This window comes from Centrocercus urophasianus, unplaced genomic scaffold, assembly GCF_019232065.1.
Source record: "Centrocercus urophasianus isolate 14NV4802_14NV808 unplaced genomic scaffold, USGS_Curo_1.0 seq_15, whole genome shotgun sequence".
In the NCBI taxonomy this organism is placed as follows: Eukaryota; Metazoa; Chordata; class Aves; order Galliformes; family Phasianidae; genus Centrocercus; species Centrocercus urophasianus.
The window spans coordinates 44743926-44756177 of NW_024884697.1; the positions used below are offsets into that span (position 1 = coordinate 44743926).

General features: G+C 38.8%; 1 protein-coding gene across 15 annotated transcripts in view; it reads right to left on the reverse strand.

The window, feature by feature from the left end:
• Positions 1-12252, reverse strand: part of ANKS1B (ankyrin repeat and sterile alpha motif domain containing 1B) — a 193859-nt gene that overhangs the window by 91642 nt on the left and 89965 nt on the right. The window lies entirely within an intron of this gene.

Below are 12252 nucleotides of genomic sequence, written 5' to 3' on the forward strand. Positions count from 1 at the left end.
ATGGATATGGACGGATGCGGGCCCTGCGGCTCCTCCGCGCCCACCCGCGCGGGCGGGCCGGGAGCGCCGCGCTCCCCGCAGAGCGCCGGTGGGTCCCCCCTCTCCCTGGCCTGGCCGGACCGGCGTGCGGGTCTCGGTGACCAGCGGAACCAGCGGCTTAACTCCGTGCCCGGCTTTCCGGCTTCTCTCCGGCAAAAGCACACTTAAAATGTATTTATTTATTTATTTATTTGACCACCGGTGTCTAAATAAATCTTAGCGGAGCGCCGGTTCAACTGCTAATAGGAGCAAATAAGCATCCTGCAGTACTGTTTACTTCAGCCCGCGCATCGCATTAAGAGTCGCCGCGCTGCCCCATAAAAGCGACGCCACTAGCGAGAACGTCCTCCGCTCCTTTAACTTAGCCGCACGTCGGGGACCGGAGCTGCACTTCCCGGCCCCCGCGGTGGTCCCAGCACTCGCCGTACCCCGGGGAAGCCATGCACCAGGTGGCTGTGCAGGGTCAGACACAAGGAGTGTTCTGCCAGCTCCCAAAATGTTACCGAGCTCCGCAGGTGAAGCGGTTGGTGGGTATGGGTTGGTTCCTGCTATTGGGTCATGGGAGCTGCCAGCGGGAGGGGTGACCCAGCCGCCTTGGAGCCACCAAGCCCAGAGCAGTACTGATTTTTCTGCTGTCCAAGAAATAATGAGCTCAATTAAAAAGACAAAAATAATGATAATGATAATGATAATAATAATAATAATAATAATAATAATGAAGAAGGTCACTGGGCACAGCCACGCACAAGTTGCCATGCTGGGATTCAGCGCAAGGGGATGAACACAGACAGGCACTGCTGCCTTGGGTCATTGCCAATGCAAACTTCACGCACACGTGAACTGCCAGTCTGTGGTCCAAATTGCTCAGAGCCATCGCACAAACTGAACTGAGAAATACCATCCACCCACTTTGCATGCCCAGCTGTGTGTATTCATACATAACCTCAACACAGGTAACTGTGCATCAGCTTAACCCTATCCAAGGCTCTTTAGAGTGAGCCTTCTTCAGAGCCTTCTTAAACCACCAATAAGCTGAACTTGTCAATAACAAACCCCTGGAAAAGTTTGATGGCCCTCATAAGTGGCTCCCTGTTATGGGCAGCATTGGCTGTGCAGCACAGCCTGCCTCTGGGCAAAGCTCACTGCAGCCGCACAGAGCTGTCACCGGGCACAGCACTGTGCCTGGGAGCAAAGGGGCTCCATGCAGCACAGAGAGCAACAACTGCTGACTATTTGAGAGTTGGAAGGCGTGCTTGTAGCAATGCAAGCTTCTGTATCATAAGCGATTGTGGTTAACTAACCCTGGCAAATCAACGGTGGGAAACCTCCAACATTAACTCAAGAGTACATCCTAAGATGTGATTTGGAAAGTTATTTTGATTTGGTCTGGATACCTTCTGCTTTTTCTCACAGCTCTCATTGCTCTCTACAACCTCATAAATGCAGACTCATGTTTATTTGGGTTTGATGTAATCCATACAGGAAGACTGAACAGAACTCAGCAGAACAGAATACAAAAGTTTAGTTCACTCGGGAGAAAAAAGAAAATCGAAAGTAAACATTTTGAAATGCTTCTTGAGTAGAATTCCAAAGGTTTAGGCTGTAAATATGAAAATGACCATTTCACAACATTTTATCTTTTTATGCACGATGAAGCATTAAATCTAAGTTGCAACATTTTTGTTCTGCAATGAAGGCCTTTTAAAAACACACTTTGGCAGTGTTTCCTTAAAATACCTTATTTTTTAATTTGCTCTAATTCTTCTGATCTCTTGGATCCGTGTCTCCAGATAAGAAAGCTCCCTGTATGGTCCCAGCTCTGCCCTGGGTTGTGTGATCCGCATCTGCAAATTGAAAACTGGTCTGTCTTATAGATGGGATGTGATCCATTGTCAGCATTCTGAGTTAGGAGCAGTACTTCAATGGAATCTAAGCCAGAAGAGGAACACACTGAGGTTGTCAGCATGAGCCCAATATGGTGGCAATGGAGCACGGTGGAAGCACCAGCCATTTCCTGTACCTGCCATAAACTTCATTACTTCCATTGATCGGAACATATTGCAGAGTGCAGCAGCTCTGTGTGAAGAAAGCAAGTGTGTAAAAACAAGCAAATCCTAGGAGAGAATGAAGGCTTCTAGCAAGACGGTGAGATAAAAAAGGCATTTTTAGGAATGCAGAAGCTTGGTGAGGAGGCAGACATGAGTGCAGCCTGTTGGACTGTGCTAAGAGAGATCGGAGTGATTTCAGCACGGACTCTCTCCCACTGGAGCAGGTCCAGAGGAGGGCCACTAAGATGATCAGAGGGCTGGAGCACCTCTCCTTTGAAGAAAGGTTGAGGGAACTGGACTTGTTTAGCTTGGAGAAGAGAAGGCTCCAGGGAGACCTCATTGCAGCCTTCCAGTACTTGAAGGGAGAGTACAAACAGGAGGGGAAATGGCTGTTTACGAGGGTGAATAGTGATAGGACAAGGGGGAATTGATTTAAACTGAGACAGGGGAGGTTTAGGTTAGATATTAGGAGGAAACTTTTCACACAGAGGGTGGTGATGCACTGGAACAGGTTGTCCAAGGAGGCTGTGGATGCCCCATCCCTGGAGGCATTCAAGGCCAGGCAGGATGTGGCTCTGGGCAGCCTGGTCTGGTGGTTGGCGACCTTGCGCATAGCAGAGGGTTGAAACTAGATGGTCATTGTGGTCCTTTTCAGCCCAGGCCATTCAATCATGATTCTATGATTCTTTCTCCTCACCTTGCCTGGATTTGCCTCCGTCTGACAGCCCTGAGGCCTGGCCCTGTGCCTGAGATGCCTGGCTCTGGTGAGGAGCCATGGTGGCCATGATTCTTCCTTCAGGGAGTTAGGCAGCTTTTGCAGCAATGGGACAGTCCTGTCAAACTGTTGGTTCTCTTTGTATATTGCTTCAGATTTTCTTGAGTGCCGTTATGTTTCACTGCAAGTTGGACGGCTAGAGTCATCAGATCATATTAGATTATTTCTGGACAAGAATCATCATAAGAGTGAAAAAAGGACCATTTTAAATAAAGAATCCAGTTATCACATCTATAGAGTTGATCAAATCCCAGATTTCCCTGGCTCAAGCATCAGTTTCGCCACTCTCCTCTTCAGTTAAGAAATCGAAACAGACTTAGATTTTCAACAAAATGGCCTCTAATGGTTACTTTTCCTACTGACAAAGAAAATTACATCTATTTTCTGAGAAAATGATGTTTAGCCAAACGACACGAGGAAATTCATTTGCTACTTAAAATAATTTGTTATTTTTTGGTTTTTTAGACACCAAAAATCATCTAGAAATAAAGTTTATTCTATGAAAATAAGTTGAAGTTGCTTCCTTTTAGTAAAAACTAATTATACCCTCTTTTTTCAAATAATTGCTCCAAAAGTTTGTGGTTTTTTTTTTTTTTTTCCAACAGTGCTGAAAAGTTCTGCCTTATAATAACTTGACTGTTTGTTAGAGATAAGTATTTGCTAATTTGAACTGCTTTGCTGATATCTATACCCTTACTGGTTGATACTCTATCAAAGGATCTACACCATCAGAGCAAGATAAAATTAATTCTTGTTTGCAAGCAGGGAAGTGATCTTCAATAAAAAGCAAGATAAAATGATTGTAAAATATTGAAGATGACTGTTTTTACATTCCTTTCTCAGATTCACATTAATTGATTCTGAATTCCCTGAATAGAGACCGAACAGACTGAATTTATAGGATGAGAGTTAGTGGCCTTAAATTGTACCAGGGAGGTTCAGGTTGGATATTAGGAAAAAAGTCTTTGAAAGAGTGGTGAGGTATTGAGACAGGCTGCCCAGGTGGAGTCATCATCCCTGGAGGTGTGCAAGAACTGTATGGATTAGACTGGATGATTTTAGTGGTCTTTTCCAACCTGAATGATTCATTGACTCCATACCGTAGGTTGTTGTAAGTACGCATTGGCACAACAATATTCAGATATTGAAGTAAAATAATTGTTTGGGTGGGTTTACTGAACAAGAAAATAATATTGTGAAGCCAGTAGACTTTAAAAACAAACAACAACAACAAAAAAGCACAAAAAAAACCTCATGAGAAATTACGTAGAATAATTGTATACTATAATAGTATAATTGCTAAAGATGAGTACATAGATGAGAAAGGAAGCAGGGGACAGGGATTGCTGCAAACAAGAATTGCAAAAGTCCTTTACTGGAATTATGTGCAGGTATGGTCCGTACAGAAAGGTAAGCACACAAACAGTGTGCACAAGGTTTGTGTACAGAATTCTTATGGTATGGTACATAAGTTAGCAGAGAATGTAACACCTCTAATAGTGCCTTAATAAGTCATGACAAAAGTTATGACACTAACTGAAAAGAGATGGAAAAGTTGTATTGGCTTGAGTTAGAAGCAGGGAACAGAAAGGAAGTTGTCATCTTTTAAGCACAGAGACAACTCACAGAATGCTGTTTTAAGCAGCAAAGTCTCTTGGGGAACTTACTGCCAGTCCTGCAAACTGGCCTTATTTTCAGCTCTGGGTCAGCACTCAGAGGATGGGATGTTGCTGTATAGGACAAACCCTTCTGATAGCTTAAATATACTAGAGGGGAAAATGTGAGAATGAAATGTAGCGTCACTAACATGAGAACTGTCTTCGTCCATTTCTTTCACATCCAGTCTCATAATCAGTAGCTCAAGTGCCTATCTTTCAGAATAAACCTTCATTTTTATTTTCACTCTTAAACTTTTACAGAATCAAAGCCCAAAAAAGCTGATAAATTTGGGCTACGTATTCTCTTTGGAAATAGCGAATCAAATGAAGTGTGAATGTGCAGCTATTGTGGGATTCCTTCTCAAAGAGATAACTGGGGCTACCTTCTGAAACTGTTGGGGTCTCTGCAGGAGCTCGTGCTGCTTATGGGATTTGGGAAAAAATTTGCCTGACAAATATTAAAAAAAAAAAAAAGCAAAACAAAACATACATAAAGTAAATTAAAGATCTACAGGAAACCCAAATGTGCAAACTGAGATGCCTGGTTCACACGTCTGGTTCTCATGGACTGAGACCTACTTAGCACCTCAGTGCCAAAGGAAGGAAAAACCACAAACCACCTTAACCTGCCTTGAAATAAGGTGTCAAGAAATGAGCTGGGAAATTTCTCAGGGTGGTAGTAGTTATAAACATGCAAGCAGAAGACAACACAAGGGAGTTTTTGAGATAAGTACAGGTTCAGGACTTTTCCGTTTTGTTTATTTCACTAAAAAGATCACAGATGTGAGGAGACTACAGTCCAGATTGATCTAAAAACAATTTCTAAAACACTATATACAATCTAGTTTGGATCCTCTTTAATGTTTCTGAAGGAGCACACATACAAGTATAATCTGGTTTCAAGTAGGTTAATGATTCCTGAAATCCTTAAAACAGAAATTTAAGGAACTTACAGATCTCCACTTTATTCTAGTGACCATGAGGGTTATCCTGCTTTTGACTGAATAGAAAAGCACAAAAAAGATGAATGGGCAGATGTGTTCTAACAAGTGATCAGTAAGTAAAGAAATGAAACAGTGAAAATCTGTGGTTAATCCCAACAAAGTGGAATAGTACCTCAGAACTGTAGAGCAGAATCTTTGTGTCCTAATCATCAGACAATCAAACGGGGGACCATGAAGTGAACATACATGAATGTTAGAGTGCATGTTTTGCTGGGAGAAGGAAGGCAATTTTATGGTGTTGAAGTGAAGAAAGGAAGCGTTGCTTTGTGAGTTGACTGTTCTCATGTAGAAAAAGAAGGTAGGGAATCAGAAACATTGCTCTATTCTATTGTTTTCCCTGTATATATGTTATTTCAGTAATGAACGACAAAGATACATTGTCAAAATCCCAAACCACTGTAGTGATTCATAAAATTCCTGTTAGGGCCAAAAAGGAATGCTAGATACTAAAGACAAAGCAAAGGTATTATGACTTTTAATGATCTTCACACAATCAAATAAATATAGATCCTGTGTTAATTGTTCACACTGCTACAAAAGAGACATGTGTGTTATTTTGCTTTATTAAGATACTGGCATTAATAAGAATTTTTGGTTAAAGGGACTGTATAAGCTGACCATAGGAACAACAGTAAGACAGTGTACATTCTCTGGGCTAATCAGTTCATCGTCTCGTTCTTGTGTGTGGTGATGCTTGACTGCCACTGGTAAAGCAGGGCAGAGAATTTCACGAGTCTCTCAGTTACTTCCTTTCTTAACACCATTGTTTTGCCCTCAATTCGTCCTTTCCCTTCTCCTTGTTTGTTGGGTTCTTTTCAGGCTCAGATGTTATTTTTCATACTCCCTGGAAAAACACAACCCAGGTACTGAGCAAGATGGCTATGCAGTACTCAGCAGTGATTAAAGAACAGAGCATTGTCTAGGGACATGGTATTTAAAAGAGATGCACACTTGCCAAGGAATCTGGATCAACAGTAACTAAACGGAGATGTTTGGGAAACAAGATCTATATGGAATTATAGAGTTAAGCAAGTTCCATCTGGAGGAAAATGACATAACAGGAACTGTCTACAAATAATTAAAGACATGTCATAAAGTAGGCCATTTTTTTGGATTAATCAAAGACAACTGAGGACTCATTTAACATGTAGAAGGGAAAATTTAGGTTAAACATTAGGAAAGACTGTATAATGTCTGAACAAATAAGAGTTCCTATACAAAACCTTAGACTGAAAAACTGTTCAAGAGGCCTTATTTCTTGGGGTGATTCAGAAATAACTAAACCCCAGGCTTTGTAAGAGAAAGCATCAGGTGACCCCTAGAAGTCAGCTCAAATCCCCGCAACTCTGGCTATGATAACCTAAGACTTTTCCTAAAATGCAACCAAAACAAGAGGCAGATTTGCACCTTAGTATTGTATGCACTTATACTGTATTTTAACCACCCTCTATGTGCTTTAATGCTTAGCATTTTGTATGCAAACCATTTATTTTCATAAATGTTTTGCTTCAAATACTGTTACAGTAAACACTTTCATGTAACTTTATAATAAAAATGGAAAATGGTGACTTACAGGCATGAGTGAATGAAAAGCAAACTGAAAAGCCGAATTACCAAAGAATAAATTTGATTTTGTAAATAACAACTTTTCCAAGCCCGTAAAAAAATGGAATAAAAATGGCTATAGAATTGAGTTGTGCAAGACAGTGACTACTTAGTCCCCAGTCTTGTAATATGCATTGAGACAGTCACGCTTAGTGTGCTGCCAAGTCCCCTCCCTGGTGGCTGGATTCGATGTTGCATATTTTCATCCATTCAAAAAAATTTCTAGTAAGTTACTCTTTTATTATTTTCTTCAGAGATCTTATGAATTTTTTTCTCATTTGTAATGAGTTTTTGTGGACAACGGGAATACATTTTCTCTTATGAAATGCTGCCTGCTCTTCCTAAATATGTATTAGTCGGTAACAATTTTAGCAATCACATTTTTTGTCAAGGTAAAATCTTGTAGATGCTTCAACTCATTATTTTCAAATAGCGTTCATAATTACCTATCCAAATTATTTCTTGAATTCAGCAAAGTATTAGCTACAAGGGCCAGAAGGGTTGTTAATTAGCTGTTAATTATATCTGAAGGTCTGATAGCTTTTATGCATATGGTTCCAGCATTACATTGGCACTCTACAGTGCACACGCCACTAGGAATGAAGAAAAGCCCTCGAAGACAGAAAATCTGTCAGAATATAAAAATGTGATGTAATTCACGATCCACTAGTTTGAGGTGGGATGAAGGGGATCTATCAGAAGGTGGGCTTTTTGCAAAGTGGATTTGACTGCCTGGAAGGAGATGTAAGCGATGCAGCCAGGACAACTCAGGTTTTTGTTATGGAAATTCTGCCAGATGTTAAAGCATCCTCCATACAATTAGAAAAGAAGTCAGAGAGGAGTGTAGCTGGCTGCATGACTTAGTTTGATTTGCCTGTTTTGTGCCAGTTTTTGAGTGGTACTATCTTTAGTAAGCACACCAGTATGTAACAAACTTTCAAGTATAAGCAGAGAAAAATGTAACTCCACTAACCTATTCTTTTGGAAAGTTTGATCTGAAAGGTAGCTGCTCTAGCAGACCAAAATCTACCTCCACCTTGGCAGTCCAATACAGTCTCACCTACAGCAGTCAATGGCCCCCATTTTTTTTTTTTAATTTTTATTTTCCCTTCAGTAGTACATAATTTAGATATTTGCCATTAGAATATGGCAAGATTCACTGGTTCCAATTTTCATTTTCACCTACAAATCTGTAACAGCAGTGGCAGGTGGTGATAACAAAACAATTGCTTTCAGAGTGTCAGTAAAGGTGGCTTTGTGATAATCAGCATTTTGAAGGTTTTTTTTTTTTTTTAAAAAGCATAGAATCAAGCTGATTCTGTTTGCTGTTGATACAGGCAGCTTTGTTGTTGATAAATAACTATAATGTGTATAACCTCTTGTAGCATTTAAATAATGGCTATATCAACTCCTATTTACTCATGTAGAACACTGTGTCTCCTCAAATAAATGGCATCTTTTAGAGGCCAAAGCACTAAAGCCAATGTAACACAAAATCAATTTTAACAATATACCTATTTCCAATAAACCAATCTGAAGCAAATGTCCCAGTCTTAAATAGCCACAATGAGCTCAAATAGAAAATCTTAATTTTTGAGACATAAAGAAGGCAATACTCTGAAAGTTGGAGTGGATTTTGTTTCTTTTTTTCCCTTCATGATACCCTGCGTTTTTGCCACATACACGCCACTATAACAGAGTTCATCAAATAAAGAATAGTGGAGCCATAGAACACAATAAAATTAGTCTTTATCAATCTGGAGCTTAATACGGTGATTGAAGCAAGTGGGTCATGCAACTGGAGCTACCTACCACAACTGTAAAATTATTCACAAAGAGAATATTTTCCTTAAAACTGAGCCCAGGGAGGAACACAGACTTCCTGGACAAAAATAGCAGGGAAAATATGCTAATAGTTCCATAAAGATGCTCAATCTGGTTTTGGTAGACAGTTAAGGTGAAAAAAGCTTTTTCTACAAAACTACTGCTTTTCTTCATAGCTTTTCTTTAGAAGTTTTTGCTCTTGTGGGATTTATGTAGAAATGAATTCAGCTTTCTTTTTTTAAACATGATTTTATAAATCATAAACTGTTGTGTTATCTGTTTTTTTGTTTTTGTTTTTTTTTTTTTATATATCTGCAGTTGTGAAATTAACAGTGACTAAATCAGCGTCTCTGCGTTTTCTCTCCTGTTGATCAGCTTTAGCTAAAATAGTGATTAATGGAATGAAGTTTTGCAAGTATTACATGGTAAAAACTTATGCTAGCTTCTGTCCCCAACATGCTTGGACCTAACTATTACAGCTTATTTCTAGAATTACAGTTGAAAAACTAATTTTTGATGATATTTTAGAAATATAAAGTATATTTTTCCTTACCTTTTTTAGCAGATTGGAAAATCAGCAATCTTCCATCCCTGAAAAAACAATTTGCTGTTCCATATTTTTTACATTTCAAGACAAAAAGTTCCCTTTTCACCTTTCTCTGCATTCATTCATAGTTGCACTACGGTTCTGTCTAGTGGCAGACTTCACCTATTTCTTTAGCCAGGTCCATTGCCAAACGTGCAAAACTCTTCCCCCCCAAAAGTAATAAGTACATGAGTGGATTTCATGTGTTCTCATGGCTATATACTTATCTAATGTCTTGGATTAAAGAAAAAGAAGTGAAGAAAAGGATGACAGCATCAGGACAAGATTTTATCTTGAAGAAAAATGCATAACTGGCAAAGAATGCTTTAAATTAGGTCTTAAGTAAAGACAGCAACTGCAAAGGCTAATTACATTGTATGAATCTAAGATCAGAGCAAAGAGTTGCCAAGAGCAATCAGTACAGGCTGGGGTGGGGGTAGTCTTCCTGAAGGAGGAGACTGCCTTTCCAGGAAGAAAATAATTCAATTAGAAAAGGAAACAGAATGATTCTTTTTCATGGAAATTCTTGGTTTATCAGGCTTGGATAAACAGAGGAAATCAAACAAATATATAATGTTCTTATTCTTCAGATAGGCCCAAGGAATGAAAAAAAATGCTTCAATCAGTTGACTAATTGCTACTATGGTTCCAGTGAAGGCCAAATTTGAGATAAGAAAGCAAGACAATCTTCCCTCAAGGAGGAACTTCCAGTAAGAACTCTCCTTAAAAAATTGATGTTTCTGATCCTGATGGAATGACTGGATGACTAAGATAGCTGATGTACTGCTGTAAGAAGTTTTTGAGTGTGCTAAATGGCAATGAACTCTCCAGCACCTCTAAATGAGTGTTGATTAACATCATCTTCTTACAGTCCAGTCAGCTGTTTGATACTTCTGTGTTTGTCTGTTGAAAATGTCACTTGGCTGGCATCTGAACAAGGTTGGTTCTGGAAATGGTGACTCAATCCGAGGTCACAAACACATATTTCCTAGGGCTACGGATAAAAAAACATCACCAAAACAACTAGTGTCAAAGTAGTTAGAAAACAGCTAATACAACCTGATAGTACCCTTTTTCAGTATCATTATCAGTTTTTACAGGACCTTTTCTACTGTAAATGAGGGCAAAGAGTACTAGGAATGTTCAAGCTCACAATCTACAAAACTGCTGCAGCATGCATGAGGAAAGCTCACTGTTCACAATGGAAATTTTTTTTTTTTTTAAATATATATTTTATCTCTTTGGATCCCCTCCACTACAAAGCAGCCAGCCCTCACTGCGCCCTGGCAAAACAGGAAGTTGAGAAACATATCATATGATATCAGGGGCATGTTTATATTCCCGATGAGCTTCTATAAATTTCAGAAAAACCAAATATATTTTGACCATTCGGGACATAAATGTTGAAGTTTTTTTAGAGGTTATAGCAGGTCACCATCAGCTGGAAGAGTACTTTATCAGCTTTTAAATTTATCATTTTGATTGTGGAGTTGTCAGACCTTAATAATTAAAGTCTTCTTTATTTTGATGGATGTCCTATAAGGAAAACTCATAACATTGCACAAAATGCTTCTGGTGTTTTAATGAATGGTGCTCTTCTTTGTGAGTAAATAACAAATTAGTGAACAAGCCACAGCCACATTACATAAACATTATACCTAATTAGCTGCAGTTGTAAGGAAAAAAGTAGTGACATGGGGTTTGTTTTTTTTTCCCCTAAAGTTTCCCAGAAAACAAATCAGTTTTGCTGACTGAGTCATATTTGGGATAATTTTGCTTCATTTTATTCAATGAATTACCTAAATTGTGTAATTCTCATACTTCTCCATTTGATACATCACTAATCCTTTGATCATTACTAATTTTTTTGGTGTTCTTTTCTTTCTTCCTTTCCCTACTTTCCACTCTAATTTTCTGCATCTTTCATTCCCTGCTCTGCACTCAAGTCTTCAAAAAAAAAAAACAACCCCGATTTTAAATCAAAAAATCAATTTGTGGTAATTTAAAATAAATATGAAATGAGTGTATTCCAGATAATTGAATGAAACACTTGATCTTAATTACAAGTCAAAATTTACTCAAGTTCCTAAAGATATCAAGGAGTTTGGTGGAAATGTACTGGAATTTAAATTTATCCAGAGGTGTTTTAGCAAAGGAATATGTATACTCACAGATATTCTACCATGTTTATACATGGTTTTGAGATTATATTTCAGTATTGATAGAATGCAAGGATCAGAACTTCTAAATGAAATGGTTAAGGAAAAATCAGAAGCAGTGAGGCCTCACTACACTTATTCTTTGAATAATCACTGAAACAAACTGGACAAACTAAAGGATATAAAAGACAAACTAAATTAATATAAAGTATTTCTGGGAACCCCGCGTTAGTCTGAAATGACTTTTTATTCCATATTTCAAACTATTAGAGGATTTAACCTCTCGGGAAATTTTCATTAGTTGTTGAAAAAAATGCCATCAGTCAGCCTCTCTCTTCCAGTCAGGGATTCCTCTCAAGAAACTCTGTGTAGTTCCTGGCTTTGATCTTTGTCCCATTATTTCAGTCTCATGCTTCTTCCTAAAGAGTCTGATAATATCCACTTTTTGATAAAAATAATTTAACTGCCAAATGAGAACTCCCTTGATAAATGTAGATTTGCTGGATGTTATTAAAAACATTAGAAAATATAGTGAAAATTACAATAAAGCCCTC